At 41.6% G+C, this 19,045-nt stretch overlaps 1 protein-coding gene across 1 annotated transcript in view; it reads right to left on the bottom strand.

Moving 5' to 3' along the window:
• KCNMB2 (potassium calcium-activated channel subfamily M regulatory beta subunit 2) overlaps nucleotides 1–17,818 on the bottom strand; it is a 281,046-nt gene extending 263,228 nt beyond the window's left edge. The window contains exon 1 of the mRNA XM_003926918.4: nucleotides 17,006–17,818. The gene's annotated coding sequence lies outside the window, so the exon portion shown is untranslated. The remainder of the gene's footprint in view (nucleotides 1–17,005) is intronic.
• Between the last annotated feature and the right edge of the window lie 1,227 nt (nucleotides 17,819–19,045).

The following is a 19,045-nucleotide window of genomic DNA, read 5'->3' as shown; positions in this document are numbered from 1 at the left end:
GAGCATGTCTTCTAGTCTGTTTATTAAACTTAGTTTCTTACTAGGTTACTGACTTCTGAATGTCAATTATACTTATTTCAGAGAAATAATGCAAATTTGAGTTCTTTTCTTTTTTGAGAGGAAGGAAAAGCATAAGGGCTTTTTTTTTTTGAAAGGGGCCTGATAATTGATTGTTAAAAAGAATCGAATTAAATTAATTTGCAAGTTGGGTCACTTGTTCTATATCAGAAAGAAAGGAATTGTCATTTCTAATAAGGTTCTAGGTGATACTGATAACAGAAAAAAATCATTTTTCTTTAAACATGCATGTTTATGAACTCTCTAAATATCACTATGATTTTAAGTTCAATTCTATAACACCAAATGACAGTAGGCATGGCTCTTTGGTATCAACTGCAGTTTTGAAATTTGACTTGGATAAATATTTCAGGTTTGAATTCTTACTAAAAGTTGATCAAATTTATCTACAAACATGTCTCTGAAGTTATGATTTTACATGCATAGTGCTTTGAAATTGTACTGCAGTGGCGATAGAGTATATAAACTCTGAAATCAGGATTGGATCAGTTGAATTTGAATCAAGGCCTTCACGCTGGTTAACTGTGTAACTTTGAAGAAGTTGAAGGGCCTCTCTGTGCCTCAGTTTCCTCATCTGCAAAACAGATATTTAAAAAACCTACCTCATAGTTTTGTCATCAGGCTGAGATGAGATAATCATGTAAGCATAACGCCTGACACATAAATATAATAAGTAATCAATAAATGTTAGCTATTATTTATTTTAATAGTTCTTGTCAAAACAATCTGGCTCTGGTATATTTCTTTTCAATGGTTTTGTCCAATTATTTGCATTTTTTTCTCTGCTTGCCTTCATTCCCTCTTTTATTTTTAGGAAGACTAATATGAACAATTCTCTAGTACTACAGAATCTCTGACTGGGTGTGGTGACTCACGCCCGTAATCCCAGCACTTTAGGAGGCCGAGACTGGCAGATCTCTTGAGGTTGGGAGTTTGAGAACAGCCTGGCCAACCTGGTAAAACCCGTCTCTACTGAAAATACAAAGATTATCTGGGTGCAGTAGCACGTGCGCCTGTAATCCCTGCTGCCTGGAAGCTGAGGCAAGAGAATCGCTTGAACCCGGGAGACGCGAGGGAGGCTGCAGTGAGCAGAGGGTTCCACTGGGCTCCAGCCTGGGCCGCAGAGGGAGACTGTCTAAAACAGAAGAATCTCTCCGCAGTTGACCAGAGGATGCTCAGTGCTGAGTGGCTCTCCTCAGCCAGCACCCTCTCTGTGCCTGGGTTGCAATCCCCATCACGTCTTGCATCTGAGTGGCTGCCCATGTAACTGCCTTTTTATTTTGTTTTCAGTGGGCATTCTTAAAAGTCCGTGTTGGCCAATATTCAGTTCATTTCTCAAAAATTTTAAATCACATCTTGTAAACATATCCAGATTAAGATATGCTGCAAACCAGGATTCGGGTTCTTTGCTAGCATGGTGCCAGATGGTACTTAAGCGGGAGAACAAGGGATATTTGTTTCCTCCCTCACATTTTATGTATCTGTCATAAATCTTAACTGACTTTAGGTGATCTGCAACTTATAAGTTCAAGTTTCAGATGAAATTTCATTTTAATGTTTTATTAAAATTTCTTTCTTTTGTGATTATGAGTGAATGCAATATCATTGCAGAGGAAGCATGTTGACAGGCAGCGACAAAAATCCAGCTAAGATAACAGCATAGGGCAGTTTTTTCTGCTTATCTTTACTGTAGAACTACCAGTAAGAAATGCTTAGGCATTATTATGCCTTCAAAACACGAATAACATCAAACTCTGCACTAGTTAGCAAAGAAGAGCGAAATATAAGCATCATTACAGGGCTGTCAGAGTGGCTGTGGTGTTTATTCACAAATCTGGCAGACTGCTGAGGGTTAAAATATGTAACTTCTTAGGGTACTGCTTTCGAATACAAATTATAATACTTTTAGAATAATAGATTATTTGAATTCCTATAATTTAAAGAAAAGCAAAAGCAAGGATACTTATATTTGTTTGAGTTAAAACAGTTACAATTATAAATATTTTAAAAAACTAATAGAGATGGAAAGAACTGTGATCTAAATTCTACCTAGTTTGGGGGAAGGTGGCTTTATAGAAAGGCAGTCTATGCATCATATTAACGAAATCAAGGTTGATTTTGGGAAATGAGATGGAAAACAAAGCTGATAGTGCCACTGATAAATGGAGTTATGGAAATTATTGGGTAAATAAAATAGAGGCATAATAATGTTTCGTCTAAAGTGGGTGATCAACCTGAATTGTCGTAGAGATGGTGGCATGAGAATGGAATACTTTTGGGGGGTTTTGTTATTCAAAAAATAAGTGCAGAGAAATAGACAAACAATTTGATGATATGTTCCGAAAAGAGTAGAGAATCTGTTACAAAACATCTTCCTTCTTCGCTGGACTTGCTCTTTCACAACTCCTCGGTGTGGGCATTTGTCCTTCTTCCACAGTCGGCATTCAGGATTGTGGTCGAGCCTCGGCCGGCGTCTCGGTGGGGACCGGCACCTTGCGTTACTCTGTGCATGCAGAAAGACAGAAGACAGATTTCGACCCCCAGGAAGGCAGGCGGCCTAGATCAGCTGCCCCGGAAGCTCGTGTGAGGCTTGTGCTTTCTTCCAGGGTCCAGAGCTCCGGGTGTGGCCCTCTGGGGCCCGACAGTCCAGGCCTGCACAGTCGAGGCTTGTGAGCTCTGGCACCTATGGAGAAAGTGTGTCACATGCCCAGCAGGTGTCAAACGGGATGCTTGAAGGTCCGGCACTCTGGCAGGCTTCAGCTTGAATAGGGGCGTTGCCATCTTCAAGTTGTGTACCTTGGGCAAGCTGATAATGCTTTCTGAGAGACAGAATTCCCAAGTGCAGGATAGGGAGTTTAGGACTGTTCTGAACTCTAAAGCAATCCCCAAAATGCCTAGCACAACCCTTGCACTTAGTAAAGGCTCACAAGCCATAACTGATATTGTTGTGTAAACTGTCTGCCATCTGCAAAGTGCTCAATAAATGTTGTGTAACATTGCAGATATTTTTAGGGACTTGTAAGCGGTGATCACCTTAGAACAAACAACTATTTCTGCATGGACTTGGCCTCCAGATCCTCTGCGGAAATGCACACATCTTACTGAAGAAGGTTCGAAAGGCAGAAGTGATGGCAGGCAGGGCGGCCTGCAGTTTACGTTGGAAGAGCTGGGGAAAGCCTGGTTCTGCCGTCACCTGCCGTGGCACTTGGGACAGGACTCTCAGTGCTTTTTGACTTCAGTTTCTCTATCCTAAATGGGGTTGGCGATGTTCACCACACCGAGCTGTGAGCATAATAGGAGATAAATTTGGAGTGAATTCTATGCGTAATCTACAAAACAGGGTAAGATACTAGTTCATCAGCTACCAAAGGCCCTCCTAGCCAGCCTCTGGGAAGAGAGCAGCTGTCCTGTTCTTCTTCCTCACCAGCCCTTTGCCAACTGCCCTCGCTCTTACTTTCCTTTCGGGAGAAACTTTTTCTTAGAATAATCTGCATCCTCACCACTCACTTAGACCCTTACCATCACTGAACCTGATTTTGACACTTATCCTCTTTGTGGAAAATGGTCTCCCACTTTCTCACTGAGTTAGTCAGATCCACAATCACAAAATCCAAAGTCCTTCATTTGAATTCTCCATATTTACATAATTACCCACTCTCATCTTAATAGAAACAGAAGTCATTTACTGAAATGCTGCACTGTGCCAGCAAGCTGGCACACATGATGTGGTTTAGCTCGTACAAAGCCCTGTGTGCAGGTATCCGGGTCCCACTTTACAGAGGCGGAAATGAGGCACTGAGATGTTAACGGACCTGCTCAGTGTCGCATAACTGCCACACAAGTTCCAAAAAAAAAAAAAAAAAAAAAAAAAAAAACCAGACTGGAACCCTGTTAATACTGATGCTCCTTCTTGGAGCTTTAGCTTCTGTTCATAATATTTTTCCTGTCTATTAAAATACTCAAAGCACGGTGTACCTTTTTCATGGCATTTGTCTCAGTATCTCTCTTCTGACTCCTGGGAACTTGACATTCCTCTTGAATAATGTATAATCCTCAAGGACCTCTTTTAATGTAATGCCTTTGTGAGGCAAACTATTTTTTTAACAAAGGAAGTATTAGACAAAGAATCTTTCCTTGGAGTTGCAAAGTCTGAGGAGTAAAAACAAAGTAAGAACATGAAAATGACATCACCTCCTTCTTAGTTAATTTACTTATATAGCCAACATAAAACTGACCTTATCAAGGTAAGAGTTTCCTTTAAGCTAACTGGTCAAGAGGTTTTTTTTTGTTCTGTTTTTTCACAAATAGCACAAGGGGGCAGAAATATAACTGAAGAGAAAAAAAATATGCATACTTTTCTTATAAGTTGCATTTGGAAACATTATTGTTATTCTGATTAATGACAAAGAGTTCCAGCCAGGGTAGAGCCATGAGATTTAGATAAATGCTAGGTAGAATAACAATGCCCAGGAAAGAAACTTGAACAAGTTTGCATGATGCTCAGACAGACGGTAAACCAGAGACGAGGGTGGCTCCTTTTCTTGCTGACCTTTGCTTAGCAGAACTCTCACTAGAAAAGAGCTTGCTTTAGGTCATTGTTAAAACTGCTGTGTGCTCACCTGCTTTGAAAAAGAAACAGGCAGCCCAGTGCGGTGGTTCATGCCTGTAATCCCAGCACTTTGGGAGACTGAGGCAGGCAGACTACCTGAGGACAGGAGTTCAAGACCCAGCCTGGCCAGCATGGTGAAGCTCCATCTTTACTTTAAAAAAGAAAAATTAGCTGGGCATGGTGGCAGGCACCTGTAATCACAGCTACTTCGGCAGCTGAGGCAGGAAAATCGCTTGAACCTGGGAGGCAGAGGTCGCAGTGAGCCGAGATTGCACCACTGCGCTCCAGCCTGGGAGACAGAGTGAGACTCCGTCTCAAGAAAGAAAATAAAAAAGAAGAGGAGAGGAAGGGGAGGGGGAGGGGAATGGGGAGGGGGGAGGAGTGGCGGGGGGAACAGGTCAGGTAAGCCCCGAGGCAGGCTGAGTTTCCCTTCTTGGTGGTGTTGCCCCTTTTCTCTCTCCTCTCTATTTCAGTGTCTAATTCTTCTCTCCCTTCATGCTAATCAGGATAGCATTACTGTATTCATTTATATATCCAGTGGGCAAGATGTGTGAAGTGGGTGTAAAGCATCGTATACAACATTTTAAAGAAAGCAGGCTGAAGTAGAGAGCTACCAGGTATAATGAAATTGCCATTTTGTAAGTGAAAATAAAATATTAGCCATTTCATATTGCTCATGTTTTTCTGAGATACCTCCACTTACACTGACCAAAACTCTATAAAGTAAGTGACATAATCTCACTTAATAAAGGAACTCAATTATTTGCCCCAAAACAGGTACTAGGTGGATTTTGAAGTCAGGTCACATTTCTTTTGATTCATTAATTCATCTTTTGATATTCCTGTCTTCAAATTTTTAAGTAGAAGAAAAAAAAGAACACTTATTTATATGTATAATTACGTGGCAAGTAAGTACCAAAAGGTAAAATCTGCCGAAGGAGTTCAAAGATTGAAGAGGTTGCTTCTAGCTTGGAGTGAAAGGAATAGAAAAGGAAGAGGGAAATGGGAAAAGGTTAAGGGGAGGCTTTGTTTAAGAGGAACCATTGGGAGCTGGCAGAATTTCTACAGGTGAAAATGAGAGGGGACAGAGACCTTTCCTGATGTTTGAAATGCAAAGGGCTCAGTGACAGAGGTATAAAAATACAACAGGCACGTTTGAGATACCGCAACTGTACACTTCAGTTGTAACAGGATGAGAGAAGGGGAGGTGAAGATCAGACTAGAAACTAACCTGGCCTCCAGAAATCAGAGGATCTTGACATCCAGCCCGAGGAGACTTCGTTGGCTTGGTTAAGTGAGAACAATGGCTGTGAGGAGGGAAGTTTCACCACCAAAGTCGTAGTTTGAGACTATTCATTTGGAAGGTCTATGCAGAAGAAAACCAGGGCAGAGAGACATCGGAACTTTTTTTTCTCAAAATGTGTAATGTATAACAGGTCTGTCTATACTATTTGGTAAATTTCCAGGCCTTGCCCAAAAAGATTCTGATTAAACATGGGCCACATGAATTAATATTTTTACAAAGCTCCCCGGAGAATTCTTGTGCAGGTGATTCAAGAACTATCACTTTGAAGAACAGAAGACTAGCATTGAGGAGGTTATTTAGCAAACTACCTTAATAACCAAAGTGTGCCAAGAAAGGGGTTTTATTCCTACATGAAGGAAAAAGGCACAGAAACAAAAGATATCTTGAAGGAAGAATCAGTAGGCCAATTAGGTCTATCATTGGAGGAGGATTCAAAGGCAATTATTGGCCTTAATCGCTGGAAGATTCCTGGTACAATGACTAGAAACATGAGACACCACAGATTTATTAGGTCTGATAAGAGTTTAATTTTGCCAAGTGAATTTTGAAGTCTAACGATGACAGCCGCAGGGAAATGTCAGTGTAGGAAGCAGACAACACAGGACCTGGACTGGAGGAGCCAGGCTGCAGCTGGAGAGACGGCTCGGGTTTTAGGTGTGGACAGAGGAGATTCGCAATTACTGAAAAAAGCTCTAAAAAGAGAAGATTTTTTTTTTTTTTAATCCAGGAAAGGAGAAAAGATGAAAAGAAGGTACAAGAGGACCCAGGAGGTTAAACAGTTAAACATAATTCAAGTCAAGTAAAGACAGGACTTCAAGAATAAACACGCACACACACGCACACACATACAAACGCACACACACATATACACACACGAAGGAAAGGAAATGCGTATGCTCTATAATTTTAAAATGGTTTTTGATGACAGGGAACGCTAGTCCTTTTCCAGTGTTCCACAATCTCACTGTCTCTCTAGTTGTTCAAGCCAGAAATAGTTACTCTTGACTTCACCTCCTTCTCTACCCACATCTCAAATTCAGTCCATGAGCAACTCTACGAAGTGATTTTCTGTCTTAGTTCACTTCTGTGCTGCTACAACTGAGTAATTTATACAAAACAGAGATTTATTTCTTACAACCTGGAGGCTGGGCAGTTCCAGGTCCCGTGGTGGAAAGCAGAGGAGCAAGCACAAACAAGAGAGCAGTGAAGGAGGAAAGGGGCCAAACGCGTCCTTTTATGAGGAACCCACATCCACAATGACTAGCCCACTCCAGCAAGAACGGCATTAGTCCATTCCTGAGGGCAGAGCACCCATGACCCACTCACCTAAAGGTCCCACCTTTTAGCACTGCTGCTCTGGGGGTTCAGTCTGTCACATGACTGAAGTTGGGAGTGTATTCAAATATGGCACTTTCTAGACACTTTCTTCTGGCCACCTTTCTGCCACCTCACTGCTGCCTGGGCCAGGCTGGCATCCTCTGAATTACTGCAGGAGCCTTTCCCTGCCTCTTGGCATCCACTTTCTTCTCTGTGTTGATCACGACACAGCCATCACAGGTGCCTTTGGAAAGCACAAATACCCTGGAACCCCTGCTTAACACCCTGGATGGGTTTCCATTGCTCTCAGAATGACAAGCAGACTCACGAATGCGACCTGTAAGATGGCACCTCGCTTGGCTCTTTTCTACATTTTTAGCCTTACTGCCAAACCCAGGCTGCTGGCCCTTGCTCTCCAGACACACTGACTCTCTGCCAGGGCACAGCCCCACCAACTCCCATAATAGGCTATAATTTAAAGGGTAGGAGGATGGAGAATGGATTTTTAAAATGTGTAGACAACTTAGGATGTTCTTAGGTTGAGGAGAAGTAAGTAACTTCCTTTTTATCTTGATTATTAATTTTCTTATCACTTCTCACTAGAATGGAAGCCCCAGTCAGCATATTAAATACCAGCAGGTGTCTGAAACCGAAATTACTACTTTATATGTGTATATGGGAAAAGACAGTTTTCTTCAAAAAGGCACATAAATCAGAGCACATTCATTTTCTTCAAACCATTCTTTCTCCACTTTTAGTTCAGCAAACACTAAATCCACTTGTCAATGGGAAAATAGGCCTCGAAGATGGAGAACAGCTTGTTACAGAAATCTCCAGCCAGTTTTCCTGGTCCCAGTTCTATTGTTTTCTATACCTACAAACATTTTCTCATGTTGGATATATGTTAACTAAACCTTCCCTCTCCTTTATACATAAACTTTATTTCTCTCTCAACTTTTCACTGGACTCATTTTAGCAGAGAAACGAGTCCTGTGCTGTTCTATTTTTATGTTTTCAAAGCAAACAGTTACCCTGAGTTATCTACACAGAGAGCCTCACATGGCTGTTCCCAAGCACCACACAACAGCAGATAAAACCACGATGAAGCAAAGTTACACCAGAGAGGAAGAAATGGGACTAATCCTGTTAAAATGTCATTACAATGTGGCCTCTAAAGTTAGGTTTTTTCTTCTGGATGTCAGGGATTTTTTCCCCCTTCTTCTAATTTCCTCATTTGAAATATCCCAGGAAACAATCCAGAGACAACGAATAGTTCCAGAATTACCACAGAAATATAATCTCTCTGTAGGAGTTTCAGTTTGATTTGATGGAGCCATCCATTCTTCCTGCGGTCGGAAATTTTCAGATGCTTATGCAAAACCAGACTCAAGACATTCAAGAATTATCTCATGAGCAAGATTTACCAACTTCTTCTGCCTCCTTCTCATAAAGTGCCTCATGAAGCATGTCCAGAATGATTATCTGCCTTCGATGCAAAGCAAGAAAGACTCTAGATTTGCATTTGAATTGCTGGCTATTTTTAACTTTCCCAGAGTTTTACTCTGAGAGATATTTTACCTTTGTGGATGAGTTAAGGAGTCAGGTGCTTGACCTTTACTAGCTTTCCAGTGAAAAATCCATTGAAGAAAAGACTACAAATGTCTCACTAAACCAAACTCATTGTTTATGAAGTCCTGAATGCCGTCGGTGGCATTCCCAGTCACACGCAGTGGAGTAAGGGCTTTGTTTTGAGAAATTTCCAAATTGAATCCTCCTCAGTAAGAATCCTATGTGGACTTATTTTGTAAATGATTTCCAGTCACAGAAATGCCTGTTAGTGACAGGATTCTACAGACAGACAGGCAGCGTCAGAACTCACAAACGGCTCTTTCCTTCCCCTTCTGTAAGAGCCATCTCTACACCATGGCGTGCAAAGGGGATTCCGTGGAATTAAAACTTGTGTGGTTTCTACAACCCTCAATCCCTAGTCAAGCAGCCTGGTAAATAAAGATAAGACCTTTACTTGATTTCCCTAATATGGCTTTACCTCGGGGGCAACGTGAAGAGGAGGTCCTATGTTAATCAAGAAGTCGTTTTTTAAAACCCTATTGTATATATTTAGTATAATTCTATTCACCTGAGCTTTATTAAAACATCGTCGCTGCTTTCAGAGTTTGTAACCTAATTATATGGCTAAAAATCAGACTTTAAAAATTTTAGTTGCATGTTTTACTACTTGCCTATTTTTTTCTCATCAAATAGATTTGTTGAAAACTGAAAATAAGCTTTCATGTCCAGAATCTTTTGGAGTTTTAATTTTACAGTCAGGAAAACACCAGGATGACGAGGGAGGTATGTGTGGGATTCAGCTGACATTTTCCCCGTTTGGTATAATGCTGGCACATGGAAGCCAGAGCCCTACTGTCCCGTATTACCAGTGTCTTCTCTTTCTCTCCTAAGAAGTCAGAGACTTGACTGCTGACTCGTCCCCTCCCTTCCCCTGAGCTGAAATTCTCACCCAGGCTCATCTGTCACCCTGGCTTTGATGAGGACAGGGTTTAGGCATTTGCTGTCTCAACTGTCCAAGTCAGCTTTGAATGGAAGGTCCCACCATGTGCTTTAGAAAATGGGGTAGTGGCTGTGGGCAGAGAGCAGAGAGGAAGGGAGAGAGAAAGAGCCGGAAGCGCATCTGCTACGGGCCTGGGAAGATAAAGAGCAGAGGTGAGAGGACGGGCGGATGAGAGGTCAGTGAGCCCACGGCGGATCCACGGCAGACCCACGGCTTTATTATCATAAAATAATTCCCTGCTGCACTGCATTTCTGAGGTGTCTGATTGTTTTGACCACGTGGGTATTTATCCTTTTTAGGTCAAACTGGACACTAGGAAATCTACTATAGATATGATTGATTTGTTGCTTCAAGAAACACTTACTGAACGTTAATTACTGCCCTGAACTCTGCTAGGCACTAAAGGTGCTGTGATGGCGATGACCCTGTCCTAAACCTTCCAGAGACCCACAGTGTAAGGAGGGTAGAAGGGGGCAGATAAGTGAACCAAAGATCACAGTGTAGTGCAATAAAGGCCATGGTGCCATCATGCACAGGGTAGTCTCACAACAAAAAGGAGCAGCATGTTGTGAAGATTTAAACAATCAAATCTTAAAAATCTGTGACATTTTTATGACAGTGACACAGACACACTTTGGGAGACAGGTGCTTCTGTTGGGACCAGCTGCACTTACAGAGGAGGATTTGAGAAATGGCAAAATAGTCAAGAAAACATTCCCTAAATTCAACCACTACTTAGCAAGTTTCAGGAATCAGAAATTTGAGAAGTTATTTGGTGCAGAATGAAGTTCAGAAATAATTGAAGAAGAGGAAAGTTTAACCTATATAGTCAATCAGGACTTGAGAGTTTTCCAATAGTTTGATTGGAGGTTCTGATGTTTTCATTGAGCAATTAAATGAAACACCCTTTGCATTCAGAAATTAATGCTAAATCTAGAGTAATGATGAGGCTAATTGCCAATTTCATGCACGTTGTGCACTGAAGGCACCTGTATGAATGTGCATTCACCTGGCCAGCTCCTCAGGGTTTCAGTCAGTGCAGCTACAGACAGACTGAAAACGCTGAAGCCGGAGCCTGACGGTGCCGGCTAGCACTGGGCTGCGGTTCTGTCCCAGGTATGTGAATTACACAATTACGTTAGGTATCTCAGAGAGGCAGACATTTTCTTTGTTCTTTCCAGAACTGATGCTTTCATTTTGAGTCTAATAAGAAATGAGCAAATGTCATACGTTTCAGGAAAATTGGTTTCTGGTTCTGGTCAAATGACTCTTAAATGACATCTATTGAATGAATTTGGAGCACAAAATACCAAGAAATAAAAACTAGAGGAGACCTTTAAACCAAACTTTGCAGCATTAGAACATAAACAGTTAAGGGTTATAGTTTCATCTTGCATCATAATAGTTAAATACAAATAGGTCATAGGCATTATGCACTAATTTGTGCCAATCATGGTGCTAACAGCTGGGCAGAGGTTATTTCGTTTAATCCTTGTGGCCCTGTGAATGATACAGCATTACTACCTACTTTCTGCTGAGGAAAGGAAGACTCAGGCAAGACGCAGGTCTGGGATTCAAACCAAGATACTCAGGATGTGAAACTGGTTTTCTGATGTTCCATTAAATAGAGTGTCTGGGGAGGGTTTCTTAATATGTAAATTTGCATTCGTTCAGATTCTTTCCTGGGAGTTTGAGTGCACTTTTTGTTTAGGGAAGGTGTGCATAAGATACCTGTATTGTTCAAACAGGAAAGAAAATTCTATTCTTTAGATTCTTTCTTTAAAAAAATTCCCCTAGTCACCAGTTGCCTTCAGTCATCAAATACATTAAAGACAGTTAATCTAACATTCTACTTATCAGGAGTCTTTAGAGCTGAATGGAGAATAAATTTTGATAGCACAGTTGCTCTTTGACCTTGAGCAATTCCATTAACTTTCCTCCTTCTGAGTTTTCTTATCTGTTCAATGGAAGGTATCTGCTACTGAGATATGCTGTGAAGATTAAGTAACAATAGTAATGAGATAACTATTCCTTTTTAAGCTTCTTCTCTGAGCCAGTTACTCTAATGGGAAAGTGGTATACATTATGACATTTAATCTTCTACCCTACCAGGTGGGTATTAGTGTCACCAATTACCAGTGAGGAGACTGGGCTCAGTGAGGGTTAAGAAACCCACCCAACATCACGCAGCTGTGAAGTAGAAAAGTGAGATTAAAACCAACTTCATCCTGTCTTAATGCCTGTATTTGTCTCAGATGCTGCATCCTTTTCACGTCACACTACCTCTTGACACTATAAAACATTCTAGAGATATTAGACAGTATTTATATTCAATTTGTACAATAAGATTATTGTATATTTTAATTAATTAAAAATGGATAAATAACAGACCATGAGATTTTACCATGCTGATTTTGAAAGTGTAAATAAATAGTATGATTATTGATTAGTATTAATTGATTATTGATTAGTATTGATTATTGATTAGTATTAATTGATTTCTGTTCCTGCACAGGCTACTGGGGCTTGTACCTCAGAAAGGCATACTAACCCCAATCATCCCTAACAACTTGGTTTTACCATCCCTTTCCTCATCAGCAGAGGAGAGCAAAGAAAATAGAGGACATGTCAACATTTATAGTCATTTGTATGGGAGATTGGAGAAAATGTCTTTTTTGAAATAGAAGTCATCTTTTGGATAAGATCAAATTCAGACAAATTGAATTTTTATTTGCTTCGACATGGATTGGAATCAGTGATGTGATTTTTCTCCCTCCTGTGCGGGAAGGGTAAAGAAAACCATCTTGATAAATTTCCTTAACTTTCTTGAAGGTGTTCAGTATTTTTCTCTTTGGAAAAAGTCACAGAGTGTTTTGACACAGAGCTGTTACTCTGAGGTTGAAAAACTTATACTTGGAATCTAATGCTACTAATGGATTTTGAACACTTAATTCCTACCCTGAACAACTTGTTCATTCATTTGACAATTGCTCATTAAGTGCCTACTACAGAAGAGGCCCTATTCTGTGAATAGTTGAGAAAGCAAAGAACAATTCCTGCTTTCACAGAGTTTACGACAGAGCAGAGGGAGACGGACAGTAAAATCTTAGCATGTGGCGTCCTGGGGATCACAGGGAATGCTATGGAGAAAAGGAAGCGTTGTCTGGGACTCAGATGTATGCAAAGGGATGAGATTGGAGAGGTGTTTTCAGGGAAGTCTTGTGACATTTAGCAGAGACCTGAAAAAAAGTAAAAATCCGAGTCAAGTAACTCGGACAGAACTCTGTAGGCAGCAGGCAGAGCGAGTCAAAGGCTCTGAGGATTGAGAGTACTTGGTGGATTTAAGCACCGGCCTAGGAGGCCAGTGTGTAGTGGGAAAGTAAGGGTGGTAGCAGACCGGTACAGGAAGGAACCAGGTTATCCCATGGCCACTGTGAGGCCTTGGCAGTGATGCGGAAAGATACTGGAGGCTTTTGAGTGGATGGTCTGACTTAACTTCAATATCGAAATGAGCGTCAGTGTTGGGTAGAGAATAGAACGTGTGGTGGGAGAAGGGAGGCAGAAGTAAGAGACCAACTGTGGAAAATATGTAGTAATGTGAGAGTTGGTCATGACCTGCCAGAGTGGAAGCAGTGGAAATGATAAGAATTAAATCCTAGAGGCACTAGGATTTCCTGTGATGTGCAAAAGACTCGAGAGAGGATCACAGAGGACTCCAAGGTTTTTCTTCTGAGCAAGTGCAACAATGAAGTTCCCATTTACATCGATGGAGAAAAATATGGAAGGAGGACATTTTGTGGAATTCAGAAATTTGATTTTGAACATATCCTGTGTGAGACGCCTATATGATATTTAAGAGGAAATGTTATGTAGGTAGTTGGAAATACAAATTATGGAGGTTAGAGGAAAAGTCAAGTTTAGATTAGAATTGGTGAGCTCTCTGTATATGGGCAGTTTCTGAGGACCTGATACTGCATTGAACTCATTTAGGGTTTAAGTATAGATAAAGAGGAAATTTACAGTTGATCCATGGAACAGTCCAACTTTTAAAGATTTAGGAAATAATGAGGAACTAGCAGGAGATTGGAAACGTCTCTATAAAATAAGGAGAAATTACACACACACAGACACACACACACACACCCCACACCACAGACACACACACACACACACACACACACACTCTCTCTCTCTCTCTCTCTCTCTCTCTCTCTTTCTTCCCTTTTTTTCCAGAAGCTTGAGTTAAGAGGTAGGAGTCAGTCCCTGAAAAAGGATAATACTGTTTTTCTTGAAGTTCCAAGAACCTGAAGGGGGAAGAGGATTTGACAGTGGAATGGCAGCTTCAATCAGTCATGCTTACACAAACAAATTGGCTGGTATTTGAGGTGAATCCGTAGTACATAGCACAGGGTCATGGGCCAAGAAGGCAGAAGGAGGTAGGGACCGACTTTTATGACGTGTCTTCTTGTTACTATTAATATAATAGATGCTTTTTGAAAAAAATATAGCAACCATGCAAATGTATGAAGGGAATAAAAAGCACAATTCTACCTCACTGGGATAACTCCTGTTAACATTTTGATGATTTTTTTCTAGATTTTTTTATACACACATATACATGAACAAAATTAGAATTATATTGTATGTACGTTATTGCAGTCTGCTTTTTTATTTGCTATAATACAAGAAATAGTTTTGGAAGACTTATTTTTCATTATCTTTTGATGGGAAAGAGAGATGATCAAAGGGAAGATCGTGTTAGTTTGAGGAATATCTGGTCCAATATCTTCCAGTAAAGTGGGGTGATGACTGCCTGTAGATGAGAGGGACACAGAACAGCAGCAACTCTGGGTTCTGAGTGTCCTGGTGACTGATAGATGGCTGTGTTACCTACCCACGGGGACCGAGGAAACAAGACTGACTAAAGCAGTGCTGGTTTTTTACATCAGGTGGATTCCAGACTTGCTTTTTGTATAGCTGGAGAATTGTTTGTTTTTTTTATTACTAGATGTAGCAGAAGCCGAAAGAAAAAGATCCTCCAAATATTTTGGCTGATATCTAACAATGTAAACAGGCAATGAAATTAATTTGTGATACAAAGTAGATTGTTTTGACTAATTACTTGGTTTGACTTTCCTCACGGCTTACAAAGAATAAAACCAAGCCCCATATCTCCTCTGTATTTTTCATGTTGTGGGGGTACAGTCCAGACACATGTCATCAAGAATTAATATGGAAACTTTTTCCTCATAAATCTGTGAAAATTGTAAAAATCCATTTTAGTTTATCAATCAAGTGTTATGAACATAACTACAGCAAAATAACTTCTCCTGTTGACAACTTCCGTGGCACAAATTGCCTCTAAAGTAAATACTTGGTGCATTTAGATTCAGAAGATATTGGTGAGACCAGAGGCAGCGTGAGTCCTTCTTCCCGTAATGAAAATAATATAAATAATGTCCAGCTGCAAACCTCTAACAACATAAGTAAAATGTATGTGTGTATTTTTGCTCGTGTATTTTGAGCTCTCTCTTTCTATACATGCGTTCTTGACTGGTGAGGTCAATTGGCTGGAGAAGGGACTTCCAAGGTCAAGGGCACACATTCCACTGGCCACACAGAAGCAGAACACGGTGTCATAGCTATCAAATGCACCAGGAATTCCTACAGTCATTTCATGGACATGTGGCTGGTCACAGAAAGACCAGCCAAGAGAGTTCAGCTGGTTTAGTAAAATCCAACACACTGTCAGGAGAAACACACCGGAAACTTTAACACGGATGCCACCGACTATGGGCAATGAGTTCAACTTTGTATGTGGATTGCAGTAAACACACAGAAGCTCACAACTGTACAAACTCAACTGCATCAGAGAAGAGCAGAAGCCCTACTTATCCCTAATTGCAGTATTTAGCTGAAAACAAACATACTCCAATTGTCTTTTACTTTTATTTCTAGTTAATTCTGCATTTGTCTGGAAATTTTTGATGCATTTGAATATTACTTTTTTATAATTTACTATTATTTCATGTATCTGCCATTCATTATCACCAATCAGTGCCTCAGAATATAGAGTCTTTCAGAACATAAAGCAACATCTTTACAGCTCAGAGATTATGAAGTCCATTGGGGAAATAACAGCACCAAGAAATTCACTCACTGTGTTTCTGCCATTTCACATTGAGGGTCATATGCAATGACAAAGACTGAAACTTGCACCATCGATCAAGTTCAGGAAACACTGGTTTCTGATCGTCGTACTTTTGCCTTAGAAATCTCAGCTTGTGATTTCCTGACATTTCCTTTCCTGACTGTACTGTGCCAATCCCATGTAAAGTACAAGGCACTGTGAGCTCCTCTGCAAATCTACTCATTATCCACTGGACTTTGGAACCCATCTCTGAAGGAGAATTGCGTTTTTATGCTGTTCGTTTGAAAAACAAACAAAAGGTAAAATGTCAAGCCCATAACCTCTAACGAATCACCATTTCCATCTGCAGCCCCGGCAGTTGTTCAAAAGCAAGAGCAGGCACAGAAAGAAAGCCCCCTTTTTTAGTCGAAAACTCTTGCCCTGCAAAACCATTCACCCAAACAGTGTGGGTCAGCCTTTCAATATGCAAAGCGGACCACGGCACCCAATTTTCTTTCATAATAGATGACATAGGAAATAGTTCTTTGTCAGGGAAATTTGTCGTCATCTTCGAATTTCCCCTTTAAAAAAATCAGACTCTGACCATCAAAACACATTGACCATAGAAATAAAATATTTATCTAACAGGTTTCACGTCTGAAGGGCCGCTTCCCTGTCCTTATTTTCCGCGGACATTCGTGCCTCCCACACACCCAAGTCTCTGCTCAGCCCCGGCAGTGGCACCGAGATACGAGGCGGAGGGTCTCCTTGTGACCTCCATGCACCGGCTCCGCGGGAGAGCGGCTGCCCGCCTGGAGGCGTTTCTGCCACGAAGCAGAGCCTGTCCACGGAGCCCCGGCAGAACGCTCCCACGCCCCCTCCCTCCTCTGCCTGCTTCTCGCTGCACACCTGCCAGCGACTCGCGATCCCCGCGCCCCGGAGCAGACAGAAGGCCGGAGCGGCCGCAGCCCCCCGCGTGTTTCCTGCAGCCCCTACCTCCGGCAGCTGTCACATCTTCCTCAAAAGCCGCGCTCAGCGTTTCCCGACCGCGATCCGGCGCAGTCCTGCAAACGGCCGCCGGTGACCATCGTCGTCCTGTGCCCGCAGCCCTGGGGACACGAATGCCACAGCCCCTCCTAACTCAGCGCTTCATGCTCCGCGCTCGAGACCAAGAGAGTTTGGAAGGACAATGGAGCTGACGGGCGCGCTAGACGGCCATGCCTGGGATCACTTGTCTGGAGCTCCGTGAAAGCGCTTCCCACCGTTTCAGAGCGCGCAGGAGGAGGGCCGACTAGCCTATGGCAGGCATGTCGTTTCTGTTTTCATTAAATACTGTAATAGGCTGCCTGTTAGCAAGGCTGCGATAGGCCCAGCGTCGCTGCCCCCGCTGCTTTTGAATCCTTGCATTCAACGTGGAGAGAGGCTCCCAGACCTCCTCCCAGGCAACGGCACCTGCCCGGCACCAGGTTTCCAAATCCTCTGTGGCTGCAGAGCGTAGCCAGTCGGTGTCTTCCACGTGGAAAGTGAACTTGGCAATACACACTCTAGGATTCTGGAAACAGTTCTCACTCCCAGGAAGGGATTCCTGCTCTTCCCAGTGACAAACATGTGTCCTCCGGAGTGAAGTGTGAGAATCAATCCAAATAGGAAACGTCCTCATTGTGACTGAGGCGTGACTGACAGAACACGTGCAGGCAACACCTCAAAGGACGGCTCAGCGAGGCTGAATGGGCCGCTTCGTGCAAGTGTCTGTTCCACGCTGACTTACAAAGCTTTGTGTTTTAGTCCGAAGCACTCCCATGCCGGGCACTACTGCGAAACAGGAAGTTGAGGGGTGGAAAGCGTGGGGCTGGGTATCGATCCTGCTCACGATGATGGAAGACAGAAGAGGGATTTCTTAACACGGGTCAGAGAAAGGGTGTTAGTTAGCTGGAAGTGCTACTCTGAAAAACGTGAAGTATCTTTGCAAGTATGGAAGCAGAGAAAGTTCTTAGTAGCTCAAGTGATACAGAGAACGTTTATCCTTCAGATACTCAATTTATTCATTCCTTTCCCCTTTTCCTTTCTTCCTGCTACCCCAGGAGCAACAGTTTCTGCAGAACCTAGATCGTCTACTCAGGGGAATGCTTAAAGGGAGCAGCAGATACAATGAACGGGCATGTCTTGTACCAGCCTTTGGAACTAAAAATGAGTAGCGATTAACAAAAACTGCTACAAACTACTGAACAGAATCTCGGAGAGAATGATTCTCAATCACCGCTATTAATTACTGATAGTTTTGTAACCTAGAAATGTTCTCTTCTCTCTCTCTCTCTCTCTCTCTCTCTCTCTCTCTCTCTCTTTCTTTCTTTTTCTTTCTTTCTGGGTCCACTGTGTCACCCAGGCTGTTGTTGAAGCTTTCTTTTTCTAAACTCCTGGTTGTCAGTTTGAATATGCCCCGATGGTATGTGAGGTTTTAGTTGTTACTTGACTGGTCACAATTTATTCTCAGGAATGAAATGTGGTTTAGTGGTAAAATTTCCTTGTAACACAAACCAGAATTTTATTTTATTCTCTGAGTATCCATATATTGGTTTTCTTTGGACAACCAAAGTCAGAAAATACTTATTGAAACTCAAATTAAAAAAAAAAAAATTTGCCCATTTAGTAGGTAGGACAAAGAAAAAAAGACTTTTTCAAATTTTCAGTTTTTCAAACAGTAAAAAATTAATAATAATTATTTGATGTTAAGTGTACAGGATATTTCACTAGCCTCATGCTCATCCAAGAGGAACTATTTCTCACCAGAGTAATTAAATTCTCACAGTTGTGAGGAGTCCAGGGAATACAAAATTATTTTCTTTAGTATCTCAGCTTCACAGTTTGCAGTTGGAGCAATTGACACCACTGAAGTGAGAGTACAAAAACTCCAAAAAGAAATTGCTGGAAAACAGTGCTTCAAGATTTTATGAAAATCCTGTCTTTATAGGCAACAAATAATTCAAACATTTGTAATAGAAGGATTATTTCAGGAAAAAAGTATTTATGATATTCTTT

This window comes from Saimiri boliviensis, chromosome 8 (genome assembly GCF_048565385.1).
Source record: "Saimiri boliviensis isolate mSaiBol1 chromosome 8, mSaiBol1.pri, whole genome shotgun sequence".
NCBI classification, from domain to species: Eukaryota; Metazoa; Chordata; class Mammalia; order Primates; family Cebidae; genus Saimiri; species Saimiri boliviensis.
Note: the sequence above shows the minus strand (reverse complement) of the source record. Positions and strands in the feature narration are given on the sequence as shown.